Source organism: Pieris brassicae, chromosome Z (assembly GCF_905147105.1).
Source record: "Pieris brassicae chromosome Z, ilPieBrab1.1, whole genome shotgun sequence".
Taxonomy (NCBI): Eukaryota; Metazoa; Arthropoda; class Insecta; order Lepidoptera; family Pieridae; genus Pieris; species Pieris brassicae.
Window position 1 is genome coordinate 11,941,399 of NC_059680.1, and position 16,701 is coordinate 11,958,099.

At 33.1% G+C, this 16,701-nt stretch overlaps 1 protein-coding gene across 3 annotated transcripts in view; it reads right to left on the minus strand.

The window, feature by feature from the left end:
• Window positions 1-16,365, minus strand: part of LOC123718659 (tetratricopeptide repeat protein 39B) — a 62,623-nt gene extending 46,258 nt beyond the window's left edge. Inside the window, exon 1 of one of the 3 annotated variants that reach the window (XM_045675349.1) lies at window positions 16,260-16,365. The gene's annotated coding sequence lies outside the window, so the exon portion shown is untranslated. Of the gene's footprint in view, window positions 1-5,159; window positions 5,243-16,124 lie in introns of those variants that run through there. The other 2 variants (XM_045675347.1, XM_045675350.1) reach the window with 2 other exon arrangements.
• Window positions 16,366-16,701: the final 336 nt, after the last annotated feature.

Consider the following 16,701-nt stretch of genomic DNA (forward strand, 5'->3'; position numbering starts at 1 on the left):
TAGAGACCGAGCGACCTTGCAATTATCTTACTTATTGCGTTCATAGTTCATAAAACCCTTTAAACAAACTGATATTATAAAAATTATTTATATCAATTAAAAATGTCGAAATATTCGTCCGTGAGAGACTTTCTGCCAATACGTAAAATTCAGTACAAACATTACTTTATTTCATTTTTACGATTGCCTTAGGTAAGGACGTTGTTACGTTTGCTATTTTAGCGGGGTTTCCACGCCAGTACATATTATTAGATACAATTTAAGGATGAGCTGTGTCGTTTGTACATTGCGACAACTTCAAGAGTTTTACAAGGGATGCAATCAAATCATAAGTACAGCTCGGATTGCAAGACCAAGATTTTGTTTGTTCGTATTGGTTGCAAGATTTGTACAATTACTAGAAGAGGCATAAAATCGATTTACTATAAATTGTTCAAATCTTAGAAATATATTAATATCTTTGATTTGATTTTTACTTCAGAAAATAAGTAGAGTACCAAGGCTCGTAGCTTTTCAGTTCAATTGAGAATAAGGCATATAAGCCCTTTTGTTGTCCATAAAATGATTAATATCTGGATAAGGATTATTTATATCCGATACGTAATCACCCACAGATTTGATGATGATTTTAAGTTCCTTAAGGTGAAGGTAATTTAGTAGTAGGTTACTACCCCCCACAAAACAAAGATTGTGATGCAGCTGAGACCACTGCAGAGTAATGAGGGAAGCTGGGTTTTTGCATCGTGAGAAGGTATATTTAGTTCTTGAATAACATTCAGCTCTAATGTAGGATTTTGTACTTCTTGGGTACACTGGTACATATGAAGTATTCCTAGGACTTTTTTATTTCCTAAAATCCTTTACCGAGTTTCCAATTTTTTCCGGTTTAGATATTTTATCTCTTCCAAGCATATACTTTCGAAGGAATAATCATTACATAGTTAAATCATTACCGTATGTTATACACTAACAAGATTAAAAATCTATAGGTCTAAGCTTTAGAAGCTTTACAAGCTTAAGATTTCCACAAATGAAAAGACAAAAGACCGATGAATTTAAATTATATTTTTACACTTCAATTCATTTATAAAGGGCAAGGTTTTAAAACCCTGTAAAAGCTACTTGATTAAATTAAATGGCATTTTGTGAGGCTTCGCAATAAGCTCTGACTCAACCCATTACTGTATCAGTTTAATAAATTACATTATTATGTTCTATCAATCTGTATGTCATAATCCTTTCAAATATTAGTTTTACATATAATAGCCATGGTATTTGTATGTACGAGGATTCAAGCATTAGATGCATACAGTATATGTTACATAATAAGCCAGGCGTGCATTGTGTCTCTTTGAGGGGCTCACACGGCGAGCACTAATACACACGGTGTTTCAAAATTCAAAGGAAATCTGAATAACGCGTTTAGGAGACACGAATTTGTGCACAATGCTTCCTATTTTTAAACACGTCTAATCGGCTGAGTGATTCTGTGGGAGTGGACCATTCAATAATATAAAATTCCAACACATTCCGATTATTCACTTTGCAGAGCACAGAAATCGGATAAAAGATTAGTTTGGTAATTTTTTGGACGAAACATATTGCGTGGCGAGACATGACCATTCAATTTATTTTTACATTCATACCTTTTTAACAAATTATATTACCGACTCGAAAATAGGCTAAGAAGTAAGGTAACAATGATAATGCTTTATATTTCTATTGAAGGCCTGGTAAAATATAGGTGTTTAGTTTATTTATTTGCTGTTTTAAGGTCATATTTAGACAATGCTTGAATGGTCCCCATGTTCAGCTTGATGATATAACGATAACATCGTACAACTTTTGCCACCGACATTAATTTTGGGTTTTTCATAAGAAAATTAATATCTGGAATTGTATGTGATCATAAAACACTTTAATGCGGCCTATTTATTGCAAATCCAGAAGCACAGACAGATCAGCTACTACTACTAGAATATTCGCGAGTGCATTGTCTTTTATGTAAAATTCAAAGTTATGTTAGTTAATTAAAACAGTGTAATAATTTTTTTTCACCAAATTTAAGACAAACTCGACCAATTCTGATAATTAATTGATATCGTAATCAATAAGAAATTACGATGTATTAAAGTATATTTTAGAAAAATATTCCACTGCATGTTTTATCTAAATTTATATTATATATGATATGTCATAGAACATATCGTATAGCATTGATATATATAGAAATATATATATATATATATATATATATATGATAGCATTGTTCGCTGATTTATTACGTTACCACGCTACAATTGGTGCACAGTCGGGGATCGAACGTACGACCTCAGGCATAGTCTAGGCATAATTGGGGGTATATTAAACGCAATTATATGAATAATTGAATAAATGTTGACTACAAAATTAAAGTATTTAATATTAGCCAAACAAAGAGTATTGTAACCGTATAGAGAAAGGAGACGGTAGTTAAGGATAAGTCAAAATTATGCACGACTGAGCCCTGCATTTATACCACAATGGATTACCAATCCTGAAAGCATCCATTGTTGACCGAGATTCGTTACCGAACTAACCAGGGAGGGCCTGTTCAGCGTATGATAACGCAAGTTAATAACATTCTTGGATTCTTCACTATGTCATTTGTGTATGGAGTTAGAATATAAAGCGGCTTTAAGTAGTATTTTAGGAATTATTATAATGTTAATTCAAGAACAGCGTTTATTGAGGGGTTACAGACTGGGAGTGTGTGAGACTTTCAACTCCGGATACTAAGGGAAGTTAATGCGAACGGTGGGTCTGAGACTTGCGTTGTCGAATAATATCCAAAACTAACAACGGGCGTGGAGACGCGAAGGTAGCCGTTGTGTCAGAGAGCAGATGATGCTCCGCTGTTTTCGCACACCGCTGTATGTGGCGCCATGGGGTTTTCGGGATATCCACAGTACTCATAGTAAATTGTCCCGCACAATCCATCTGTCATCTGTGGATGCGGCATGTAAAATGCATTTAAAAATGGAAAACTTCAGGATCGTGATCGTTTAAAATGCTATAACTTTAGTACGCGAGAAACTTAATGGATTTCTTCATACGGAAGGCATAGTTTGCGAAGTCACGTTCTTCTCTTATCCTTTATTCTTAACGCTCAAAGCGTATGTCGTAGATTATACTTGGAACTCCAAGCAATAGTACTTATATGAATATAATCATATATTGAAATTATCTATACGAATTAGAAGCCTTTTGTTTTTTTTATTATATTTTACGAATATCAAATATACTAGCCCAACACCAGTTAGGAATACTGTTTAGTTAAAATATTGATTAAAAAGATGTTGTTAATAAGTAGTACTTCTTATATATTTGTAAATATAGTACAATTTTACCTGAAAGGACTAGGTGGTCTTAAAAATATCAATTAGAATAAGTCGTTTCATATCTGTTGACATTACCACAGCATTTAGGGTATAGACTTAATCGGATAAAAAAATATAACTACAAAGAATATTTCAATAAAACTGATCGATTTCATAGAATCTTATGTTATTGTATTGTAGGTAGGTGTGGGCTACAAAGCAGCTTTTTACGTTACGAACACTAATTAGCAGTTATCTGCTATTATATTATTGTAATAAGGCATCAAGAGCACTAAAAACCATAAAATGTTATTAATATAGTGTTTTACGTGGTCCAACGACAGATAGACAAAAAAATTAACCAAATGGATCGTAATACGCAAACAAGGTAACCCAAAAAGCAGATGGAAGACATGGGGCCTTGCTGTTGGGTTGGCTGATATTTGTTTACTGCCTACATCGAAAGGTCGACCACTGAAGATTAATTTTAAGAGTAGGATCTTTTGTATATATATATTCAGTAGAAATAAAGGCATTTTAATCTTATTGTAATACTAGTCCGACAAAATCGCACCGAGATTTTAAGAAAGAGTATCAAATACAATTTAAACTCCCTCTGTAACGTCCCTCGATTTAACGATGAAGTCTCTAAAGCGTCGAAATTAATTAGCTTTGATTGGTTTAGGTTGTCTTTCGTACAATGATACAATCTACTTAGCATTACACCTATTCTCAATAGCGACAACAATTGAGTAATAAAGTACTTTTATGTTGCTAAAATTAGTAAAAACTGCGCAGCTGTGTACGTTCCGCGATAAACTTGACTGTCTGCATCATGCATACGAACTTTCTATAAAATAACAACAATTACAACTCTATAACGTATTAAAATGCACTGACCCTTCAGTGTCATTCGTTTACACGTAATACAGATCTTTTCATTTAAATACTTATGAGAGATTTTTAGATGTCCGCGGACGGAGCCAATCTTGAACGACCACAAAAATCATATGAGTGGAATTAAACATCTTTCTGGTTTCTATTATTGTTAATAAAACAGTGACGAAAAGCGGAGGCCCACCAAGGAGGTACACCCTCTTTGGTGGGCCTCCGCTTTTCGTATCTTTCATATAGATACGATAATCAGTGTTCTGTGCGTGACAGAGCGTCAATTTAGGTCTTAGACATATTGGTTTTCCAAATACAATAGTTTCCTTCAATTTTAAAGTTAAATTACGCACCTCGGACATTCGCGCCTGCCTACCCCGGCAAACACTGCTCAAAAAACTGCTAAGACGACAGTTACACATTACTTATGTAATCATCATAGCTCATTATAGCTAATTGGTCACATCTAAGAAATGTGTCTAAACCTTTGTTACCATTAATTAGTAGTACATTTGCGGCAGGTATTTGGATATATGAACCCGTTATGTATGTTAGGTATGTTTGCCGACATACGATGAGGCCGTGTGAAAGTGTTTGGAGTTGGCACTTTCACTATACTTCGGCCAATTGGCCGCGAGGCGCATTCACCATAAGCAGAGCATAGAAACAAACAGTCAAACCGTTAGCCGAATTTATTGTCCATTAAGATATACTGGACATTTTCAAAATATGTTGGAAATAAATATAGCAGATAATTTTCAGGGATGTATTCTGCCCTAAGTCAGCTTTTAACCGTATTAGATAGCGACTGATTTAAAACTGTCGAAATAACTTTTAAGCTAGTAGTTAACCAATGCTTAAGCATCCGTTAACTACTTAAGCAATGGCTAAATTCACTAAAACTACACTTACCACACACGAAAGGATACACTATTTACAAATTTATAAACACAATTCACGGAGAATTATAACGTAACGTCCAAAACACATCAACGTCACCTTTGCTAACAAGTTATAAGCTCAATGTATCAAAAAATCTTAATGCGATTAATCCTAAAGGTGGTTCAGCAAGTAACCTTTTCTTAAGTAACGTTAATGCATATAATAAAATCACTGCACTTTCATATTGAAATAAATATCAACAAAAATCCTTTCTTTTCCACATGATTAACAAAGTCCGTTCACCTGTCCTGACAAAGCCCTCCTTCAAACCTTTCCATTCCGTACTTTCTCTCACTCTTGACCAATCCTTGCTGTAACCAGTTTTATATATTCTTCCCATCTCTTGTGCAGTCTGCATGTTTTCCTTTTTTCCAGTTTTAGGATATCATTATAGTTTTGCTCTACATCTGACAGCTGTCCCGTTCGTCTGTGATTGAGTTGATGCTTTGGTATGATCTACGCGTGGTGAGCGCGTTTACCTTTTTTTTCTAAGTTTATTATTAATGTTCCAAAATGTAAAGCTTGATCTATTGTTGAACAGATTATTTACGCTGTTCGGGCATAGTTTCATAGTCATGTCTGTATGACAAAGAGAGAAATAAATGTGAACGATATATTTACAATTTAAAGTGTTGAACGAGCCATAAGCTGCGAACCACACAATACAAGAGGAAGAGAGCGGCAAATAGTTAGTGAACAGTCACGTCTATCCTTAATTGATTTGACAATTTTTTTCTTTTTGATATCAAAGTCGGGCAGCGATTGATTCACACACAAATCATCATTAAAGACATTTTTCAAAAATCTCGTTTGACCTTAACGTCAAGATTTAAAAACCAAGATTAAAATTCAAAAGTGTTCTGGTTGTTTGTGGACCTGTTTTATTTCAATAAAAATGAAATAGACAAATGCAAATCTGCACTTACTGAGATAATAATAAAGTTGTATAATATTAATAATAAAATAACAATGAATAATTAATTATAATAGATAAACTTCTTATACAAAGTAATGAACATATAACGTAATGTAGGCATAGAGTTCTGCCACACTGTCCACAAATGTAGTTATCAAAAAAATTTGACACGTAAAAGGTATAAAAAGAAAGGAGAACCTGAGAGACCGTTTACCGCAGCACATTTCAGCGAGACCAGAAGAATGTTGTCCAAGAGATGTCAGAAATATGGATAATTAAATATTTCAACATTTATCATTCATAACACAAATAAATAGTATTTATAATTATTAACCTACATTGTAATAATAATAATTAAAAACGGATCAAAGATTCAATAACATAAAAGCGTGAGAAAAGATGGACATTTGAAACAAAAAAAATGGACTGGGCCTACTGAAAAGAGAGGTATAGGACGACAAAAGAAAAGACGGACAGATGACGGGGACAGAGTACTAGCAAGGGAAAACTGGATGTAAACTAAATAATTACTGTTTGATTAATTAATCTTCAATAACCAAAATAAAAAACACACTAATAATAGAAAAAAAATAAAAGGCCAGAGGTTGTGGCGCAACCGTGCGAGTTCTAAATGCGCAAATAAGACAAGTCTATTGGTCCAAAGTCACGACCTTAGTTTTAAGAGACATTCGCTCAAGCCAAAACACCAACACAACATCCGAATAGAGTAATTATGTCTAAAGGTTTAAATAACATCACCATTAATCCAATAGGAGGCTATCAAAGCTATCACTCTGTCTTACTAATTTAATAATTTTCCTTTCTTTGTAATCCTAGAGTTACTAGAACTAAAAGTCTTATATGTACCTACGGTTCGCTTATCTGCTAATCTGAATCGTCCAGTTAATAGGCTGTCACACACTTAATTACTAACATTGATGAAAATATTGATATATTTTACAGCTAACCGCAACATTGTTTATTACTTTTTTTAATTTAACTTACTAGCTTGCTTATGTTTTAATATAGTATATGTGTGTAAAATTTGTGACTTCAAATTTTCTTGTATAAATTTATGAATCGACGACACGTTGTTTTAGAACTAATACATAAATAAATATACTCTCGTATACATAAAAACTAAATCAGTCTATGTCGAACGTTTTAATTAAACTGATCTGTCAGTCATCATCACAACGTAAATTCAATGCGGCGATAAAAGAGAGAAGAATCTTTTTGGAAAAGTTCTTGACAATTATTTCACCTACCAAATATAAATGATAAAATATCTATATCAAATACAAATTATTGGTTTAAATTCATAAAAGAAATATAAAATGTATTGGAACATATTGTTAACTCCTATTTGTAAAAATGGATTCGATTGTATATTTATAACGTGTGCGATGTGGGGGCGGGTGCGTTGGTGGGCTACAAATACGTGGAGGGGTTTTACATTTTCAATTATTATAGTAATTAAAATTCACTATGAAATCAAATGTCACGTTTCAACAAATATACAGAATGGGATACTGATATTGAAAGTTTTAGGGAAAATATAGTTTTTATTTTATTTCCATACGTAATAAAAATTGCCCGCAATTTAGACAACATATTCATATTTTTTGATGTTCGGCGAATGGTAACCCAAATTCAACACATAATCGTTGCCTATTGATAATTACCTGCACCCCATATCCTTCCTCTTCCTAAGACGAAAGGACATAAGCGCACGTGTATTATTGAAGTGTCCTTTTTCGTTTTGGCTTATTACATAATAGCGTCTCGGAATAGGATTCAACTCGCATAATATCAGGAGAATTAATTTGCGTTTTGGTTGAACTTTATAAAATATTACGTTTTAAACGTGTCTGTAGACGGCAGTTTCTAATTACTGCGCTCGCTTAGAACCATTTAGATCTAGAAAACTAGAAAACTGTTACAATTTTCAGACCTCGGGCGATTTATAAATCTGACGTTTGCATTCCAATCGTGAATCGGTTTACAGAAGATTAAAAATTGCGGATATTATCATTTAAAATGTCTACTTTTACAGACCACAAGTAAATTAGTTTTAACTCTAAATGTCCATTAGAGTTCAGAGCTTCTTGAGATTGGCTGAGTATATCATTCGTGTGCCTCTCTGTAAAAATTAGGCATTGTGAGACGTGTGGTGTGCATGATATTTCATACGACATTTTATCTTCGCGTGTAATTAAAAAATCATTGCATAGCTGTGAATATTGTTGGAAAATAATTTCTGATACTTGCAAACTCAAATAAAATAAACCTACCAGAGTAGTGCGGTAACTAGAATGTTATTACGTGTGAACAAAACGCCGTCAAGGGAGAATTTCTGTCGCTCAGTTAGGAGATCTAATTGACTAGTAATCACGGGGGGGGGGGATCGCATATGCAAAGTTGTTTAATGGAAACGTGACGCCCTCCCCCTTTTCACCCAACCCTCGGATCACCCGCTGCACTCGCAAACGGCATGCTTCCCTTTGTTAGATTTAGGCAGTTGGTCCTTTGATATTTCAAACATTCCATAGTAGGTATGTCTACCTATTTCATAATCGCATATTGCATGGCTTTTTGAAATATGAACTCTAAAATATGTATTGATTTGTTACGGTTATATATTATGGATTAATCTAGTTATAAAAATAAACATAGTGTTCGTGCTATCGAGCATTAAGAAAGATTATATAAGTAGCCTAGCTATAAAATATTAAACGATATCGATTTTGGTACGATTCTTGCATGCAACGATCAATAAGTCTTTCAATTGCATATTAAACGTTGACCTTATTCCCTACCGATGGTGTAGCCAATTACGACGACAGCTGTTTATGGACACATTCATTATGTGAATTTCAGATACAATTGTTCAATTACTTTAATTGTTTTTCTTTGAAACAAATACTATAAAATTATGAAACGACACGTGAACTGGGACGCCACGTTTTTCTTTGGATCGCTGATTGCAATACACGAATCCAACTAGTTCTAACAGGAAATTTATGAGGAAATTGACATGGTTTAGAAGACAAATTAACATTCGTCATGAACCGCGTACTTAAATGGTATCGCGGTTACCTTCAATTAGTTTTCTTATAAATACCTACGGATTATTACTAGATACAAAATAATTGCATATATGGACTAAATATCCTGTACGGGGATTGGGATTCCTTTATTTGTCCGCATGTACGAACTATTACGTTACAACAAATTATTATTATCTTGAAATATTACACGTGTACGGAATAATTACGGGGCTAACAAAGTACTAACTCCGTAAGCATTTATTGAAACTGCAGCTCAAAGGCCTCTAGGTCTTTAAAATTAATCTAAGTTTTCATAAAAGTTTAATTGCATTTAACCAAACAGGTTCTGCGACTTTGTCTAACGTTCTAGGTGCTTCCTTTGGCCACGATAGCAAATATAGATGTAGTTTCGAGGTCCTGGATTATTTTTGCTAAGAAAAATATAACTTTTTATTCCTGAGCCTTAATTATAATGTAATATGTAATGAAGCTGTGTTTAAAATATTTCTCATATGAGTTTTTAACTTTTTGAGTTAATTCAAAAACTACCTCTAAGGAAGGGAAACTGGGAAGCCCCATTCAGATCGAAGGCTGGCCGCTAAGGACACGAAAATGAAACCGGTGTGTCAACTATACACCCCTAGCCGAGTTAAACGATCTCGCAATCGATCAACCGTTCCGAGAAACTCGTAAATTGCACAACGAGATACATGGAAATAATAAATATTTACATCAAAGAATTCTTTCGGACCGAATGCACCAAAGCATATCTGCAATATAAAATACGTTTTTAGACACATTTTTTTCAAAAGTGACAACAAGGAACTTTACTAAATGATTATGGCGTAAAAATGTTTGAGGCTATAAACAAATTGAATAATTTTAACGAACGTGTTTGCCAAAATTTTATACGACTACCAGATGTCCGCGGTGTTGGTGGCGAGAACCACTTCATACACAGAGATACGGGGATAAGTCACAAAAGGAAGAATAACGCACGGATACCTGCTAGTTATTGAAATGCTTTCGATCAATTAATCAAACGACTTTCCCTCGCTTACATCCAGGGTGAGCAGTGCGCTGGGCCGGAAGTTGGGGGCATAACGGTTTCGTGCCATATACACTATAAATTAGGAAATCAAATCAAATTCCTTACGAAGAATAGGATTTCGCGATGGAAAGTCGAAAAAACTTGTACAAGTAGACATGCGTTGAACTACGTTCTAAGTTAAAAAAAAAAGAACTTGCCGCTCTCGGCAAATTCTTTATGTTGAGGGCAAAAGTGTGCAGGGCTGCACACAGCCCGCGTGATGGAGCTTTAGAACCATATTAACTCTGTAATTGCAATACCTGTGAAGTTAAAATACTTTCAAATTCTCCGTCAAATGCTTTCCGCTCTCGGTAATTTCATTATGTTGAGAGTGACGTCGCGAGTTGTAGGCAATATAACTAACAAAAGTAACGGTCTTGAAAAATATAGAAAATTTAATGAGTTTTCTTTGAATTTTTCATGCCACCCGGACCAACACCATAGCCAAATTAAAAGATGCGAATGGATGTAAATAACATGTTCCACATCCATTCTGCCGATTCCACAGCATTTGATACCACGCCAAAGGTCACCCATCAATTTCTCAAGGTTTTCTTAAATTCATTCTTAATTTCTTCAATTCGATTCTCTTACTACATTCCCGATTTTATACCAATTAGCTGCGTATATATTTAAGTTTGTTCTAGCAACCCCTCTCTAACTGCCACCGTTTCGGCAGACCGTCGACCCTTTTTTGGGGATAAAGTTGAAGAGGGAGACCGGTGCACCAGTTTCTTCCAAAATGCTGCCCGAAGGAATAGAAGACGCCTTGCAAAAAATCCTGCCAAGTAGGGCCGCCATCGTAATGGCGGCGGCCAACTTCCACCCCATCAAATTGCCACAATTTCTTAAGCAAATGCCGCAAATTGGATCCCGCTAGGTCGTTGAATTCTTTTTAAGAGTCTCTGGTGATTCGCAAAAAATCTCTGGACTGGTATCATTTTTCAGAATTTCTATACCAAACCCTAAAACTTATCACCTTCGAAATAAATGAATATAATATATATACTTATTATAGGAAATGGTTTAATAGTTAAAATATGCGTTGTGATATAAAGACATTGTATTAACATTGAAAATAGGAGGTACAACTTGGACAAGAAGAGCTAACATTAGAAAAAAATGGAAGCAGCTGGAAGGGAGCTATGTGTCACAGGACACGCTGATTACCCAAAACGGGCCAAGTGCTGTATTAGATTAAGTTCTATTTATGTATTAGAATTAAGTTATCTTTATGTAACTTAAATAAGTGTTAATGTATTATACTGACAGGCTAAATAATAATAATAATTAACATTGTAGTCTATTTTCTAAACAAACGTTAAGGAATAATAAAGAAACGGATATTCCTTCCTTCAAGTTGGCAGCAGTAAGCTTTAAAAGAGTTATATTAAGTTCACCCTGAGATGTATTACATAACTATTAGAGGAAAATGTAAAAGGGTTCTGTAATTCCAGTTTACCTTTACTGAAATATGTTTTCTTTAAAACAGCGGAGACAATTATAGTAATAAATATTCAAATAAAAATAAATATACCGAAAATTCAGGTGCGATGGCGCCACAGATAAACAGACGTCCATGAACATCATTTAATCTAAGAAAAAAAAACCAAGATTCTATTATTGCGAATATTCGCTAAAACTTATTTTACAACTTTAGAACATGAAACAATTTAAATAAATAAGTTTTTTTTTAATAATTTCTATTTCCAAATTCAAATTTAGAAATCTTTTAATATGTTTCGGTGGAAAGCAATAAATTGGCGTTTGTAGTGTTTAGCCATTAATATCGCGCGCTACTTGTAACTGCTATTCATAAATTTATAAGTACAGAAAGTGTAGTTAATCGTAACTATAGCAACGTGTGCGTCGACCATACGCTTTCCCCGTATATCTCTACCCGAACAGCCGGCCCGTGAAAAGATTTGTCTATGACAGCGCGTTGGTAATTTTATTAAAGCAAGAAAACGCAAAGATTTGAATTTATCTTCTGCCCTTTTGTACAAGACAGTAAGTTCAAGTCATTTCATGAGTTAATGTAGCACCTGTATAATATGATAATAAACTATTATTTTTTCCGTAAAACTACTACTAATTTTGATATCCAGTATTGTTGCTGACTGGCAAGTCTGGCGGTCTGGCCAGTCATTACATCAAAAATGATTTACTGAACTCACCAAATGGCACGTTAACGTATAGTCCAATTAAATAAATAAAAATTAACCTCGAAGAAAAATCAATACCAAACTATTGGAAGTACATTTACAATAATTACAGTACAATCTAAAACGAATAATTAGACGATAAATTGTCATACTGCATTTGAAATTTGTATGAAAATCATATATGATGAAAATTACACTATACACTATAAAGATTAGGTTAAGTGTGATTTTGACCGATATTTATATTTATGCAATATAGTCAGTCGTCGTTCCGATCATTTCGTGTTTGTATACGCAAGCTATATTATACCATCATATATACATTATGCGTCACGTTGTTTGTTTGTATTTCTAAACTACTTAACCAAATTCAATCAAATCTGCACACCGTGTGCAGTTTGATCTATCTAAATATATATATAATTATACTGTGCGTGTGTATGTCACTGAACACTAAAACGGCTGCACCGATTTGAATGTTTTTTGTATGAGTTTGGGTGGAACCCTGGATGGATTGTAACCACAACTCTGCCCGGCAGATAGCCCTGCAGCCGGTATTATTTATATTTCATACTTTCTTGTTTAATATCCTAATCGCCTGAAATATCATGCAGGACAACGTCTGTCGGGTCCGCTAGTATGTATATATGTATGTTTTTAAAAGTTGCGTCTCTTTTAACCTACAAAAACTGTAACGTCTGTTGCATGCATTTCATATTCTATTGAATCCCAGAGTACCAAAACACGATGGATGTCGAAATATCTAAATGTGATATACGCCACCTTTATCATATGGCGCTTACGACTTTACGTCGAAGGTTGGGTCCCGATAAATATATCCCTAATGAGATCTAGCACTGTATTTTGTAACCCTATAGTTAGACACTATAAAAATCCAGCGCTTTATACGCATAAGATTAAAACATTGCGAAATATTTACTGTTCTGTGCAGCAGGTATAGAGAACTATACGTTATTATTATTAGCTTAATGTATAAATATCTTAAGATTCCTAAGAACTACTTAAATAAAAAAGAACAGCTAAAATTCAGTGCTTAGTATCTTTACAGTGTTTTTTGCAATTCCAATAAAGGATATCAATTTATTTACGAATAATCTTACATATAAATTAGGAGTCTACCTAATTAGACTTAAAGTATGTTTTTAAAATATATGTTTACTATGTATTTCCAAAGTCAGCCCTATACCTAAAGACACAATTTTAACAATGAAATTCCCCTTTTACGAAAGTTAATATTGACCACTGTGTGAGTATATAACCCATAGCATTTGCGTCGTTGCCTTGCTTGCATTCAACCGTTGCTATTCAAAGATCGGCTACCTCACCTACGCCACACCCCATCCAGCTTTTTAGAGGCAGGATTTTTAAAGCGTCATCTCGCGGTGGCCTTTAAACATTCTGAATTATTATGTAATCTTTTTGATACAACTTGTGACATCTAACGTCAAATTTTGTAACTACTACGAGAGTTACAAGTTTCTCATAGCAATGGTTTGACTATTTGCTTTAATTGTTTATGGTGACAGAACTAGCACAGAGTATAACAGGGCCATAAAAAGGACCTAATGACTCACAAGAAGAGGATCACAACTCTCCCGGTACTTTTACATACTTCTAAAAATGTTATGATTAAATATGTACAGACAACAATAAAAGTAGCAACCTATTCTTGGTTCTACGTTTATATAATTTATTTTGCTTTAAATAAATCATATTTGATTGGAAAGAAAACTAATATTAACAGTCGGCTAGGCTTCCAAAATGTAATATTAATTGTATCACTAGATCAACAAGTCCTCGGCGTGTATTTTAAAATATATACAACATTTATCATGAACTATACTTATAGCGAAGATAATAATGTCAAAGATCACATCAGAAAAATAACATTTCTGAATGTATATAATAAAAATGCCACACCTGTACATTACATTCACACATCTATAAAGGCACTGGAATATAGATAAACGAGCAGTGAATGTTTTAAAAATTGTTGCTGTTGCTTCTGGCTTTATAAAGCGCGGAGAGGGACATCATATTGATACTGAAATCTCATATTTTAATCTGGGGGCACAGTAGGAGGCAGGACAAGCTAACCATAAGGCAATACCTATTTTAATCAAAAACCTTCGTTTTTTTCTTTAATCAAAACTTGGCTTTGGATTATACCAGATAAACATATTTCTCGAGATATGTCAACAGCTGACATCTTATAAAAATTGTATATTATTAATCTATGGATGTGATGATAAAATAAAAATTATCTATTAGAAGAATCGTTCTTGAAGTTTTGAGCTAGGGCATAAAAAGTTGAAAGTTGAATAAACATGACATCTGGGCCCGTACACTGTAACTTCCAATAGGGATAGCGCAGCGATCCCAACCATTGTGTTTACAAATATGATGTAGTTCTCATAAAATCCGTAGCGCTGATGTCGCAACCCTAAAATCGCGCCGAAATAAAGCTCGTTAGGATCAAGACCGATGTAGGTATTCTATTGGAAGTTACAGAGTTTGGGCACTCATAAGTTTTGGATGGAAAGAGAATATTGTCTCATCCTGTTAACATTTTAAAATTAGTGTTAAAATTTTGTTTTAGTTACGCAATGTAATGTTTACATAAAATCTATAGAAATTGTTATTGTATAGTTTTTATATTGCTACCAACTCTGTCCTACGGTTTAACCCGCGTCAATTTCACATCCAATACACGCGTGGAACTTTATAATATTATATTTATGATAATTATTTTGTCGCAGCGTTATTAAAATGCGATGCGATAAATTATATTTATTTGAACAACAATTATTAAATAATTGTACCACCCTTATAAAACACCTTCGCATATAATTAATCTCTTTACAACAAAATGACCATACAATAGGTTATATGTCAATTTTATGGAAACAATAATAAAGAATAATAATAATTTGTCCCATTTTGTGTAATTTTTATACATGCAAAGTTTATTCTATTGATAATATTGTTATATATTATATATCGTTTCAATTAAATTTGTATGTTGTTGTATGTTTTACAGATTACAGTGATAAATTTAAACAAAAATTAATATAATTCACAAAAACTGTTCTGACAAAATCCATAAAATATGTGTCCACAAACTACTTTTTGATACATATATTTATAAAATATGTATTTTGTTAGTATATGTATCATCTATAAATGTTGCACTACTTTTTAATTCAAAATAATATAGTTTTCTTAATAACTATTTTCTTATTGGAATCTCTATAAGATCCTAAATTTTTCTTATAGTCTTTTGTTATAAATAGATTTGAATTTATAACATATGTCATGATGTAAGATTTTTAATACTTTAGACTTTTGCTATTTTAAATACCTGATATATTTAAAAGATTATTCTACTACTATATGCACACAAACACAGAGAATTTTAGTATTATCTGTATAAAAAAGAGCAGGTTCCCTGGTGGAAAGGTACTTAACTACTAATTAATTTGTAACAACTACAAATTTGTTTTATATATAAGAACCTATTAATTTTGATAATTAATCACCCTTAATTATTTGTTCATGATCAACAGTTTTAGTAATTAAGAAGAATAAAGTAAAGATCTGAATCTTAATAATTTAAACTAACTTACCTCTGTTCAATATTAGTACAAACAATTGAAGATTAAAAATGGAGAGACTAAAATTTAATGGACTTACCTCTGAAAAGCAAGCCGCGAAGTAAAATAATTTAAAATTTACTAAGTACTAAGAGTCTGATGATTCTAAAATTCTGTATAACTGTGTATTATGTAAGTCCATTCGGTAGTAGAATTAAATGGCACATTTACTCACAATATATTTTTAGCTCACATTAATCACTAATTAAATGCGCCAGCTCAGCAAGAGAACTAGATAGAGCCAAACTTTTGAAACTTATCAAAACAAAACTTTCACACGAAGGTGCTAAAGTAATAAAGACCTTAACATCAATATGACAATTCGACTCACTTATTTGAGAACTGACATTTTTTTACCTACGGAAAGAACGTACAGATAATAAATGAGGCACTATTTATAAATGGAAGTTGTCTTTCAAAATCTGATAAAATGTTCATATAATTAAGTAATATTAGACTACTAAAAAAGGAAGTTAATCCATTATTTGAGTGAGTTTTATTTGTTATAAAAATGTATCATTTTTTGTACTTCTTAAAAAGGAGTTAAGACGGACCATACACAAATTTCGTGATTTTGCTTTTATATTATATTATTTGAGCTCTAGGTCTTGTATCTG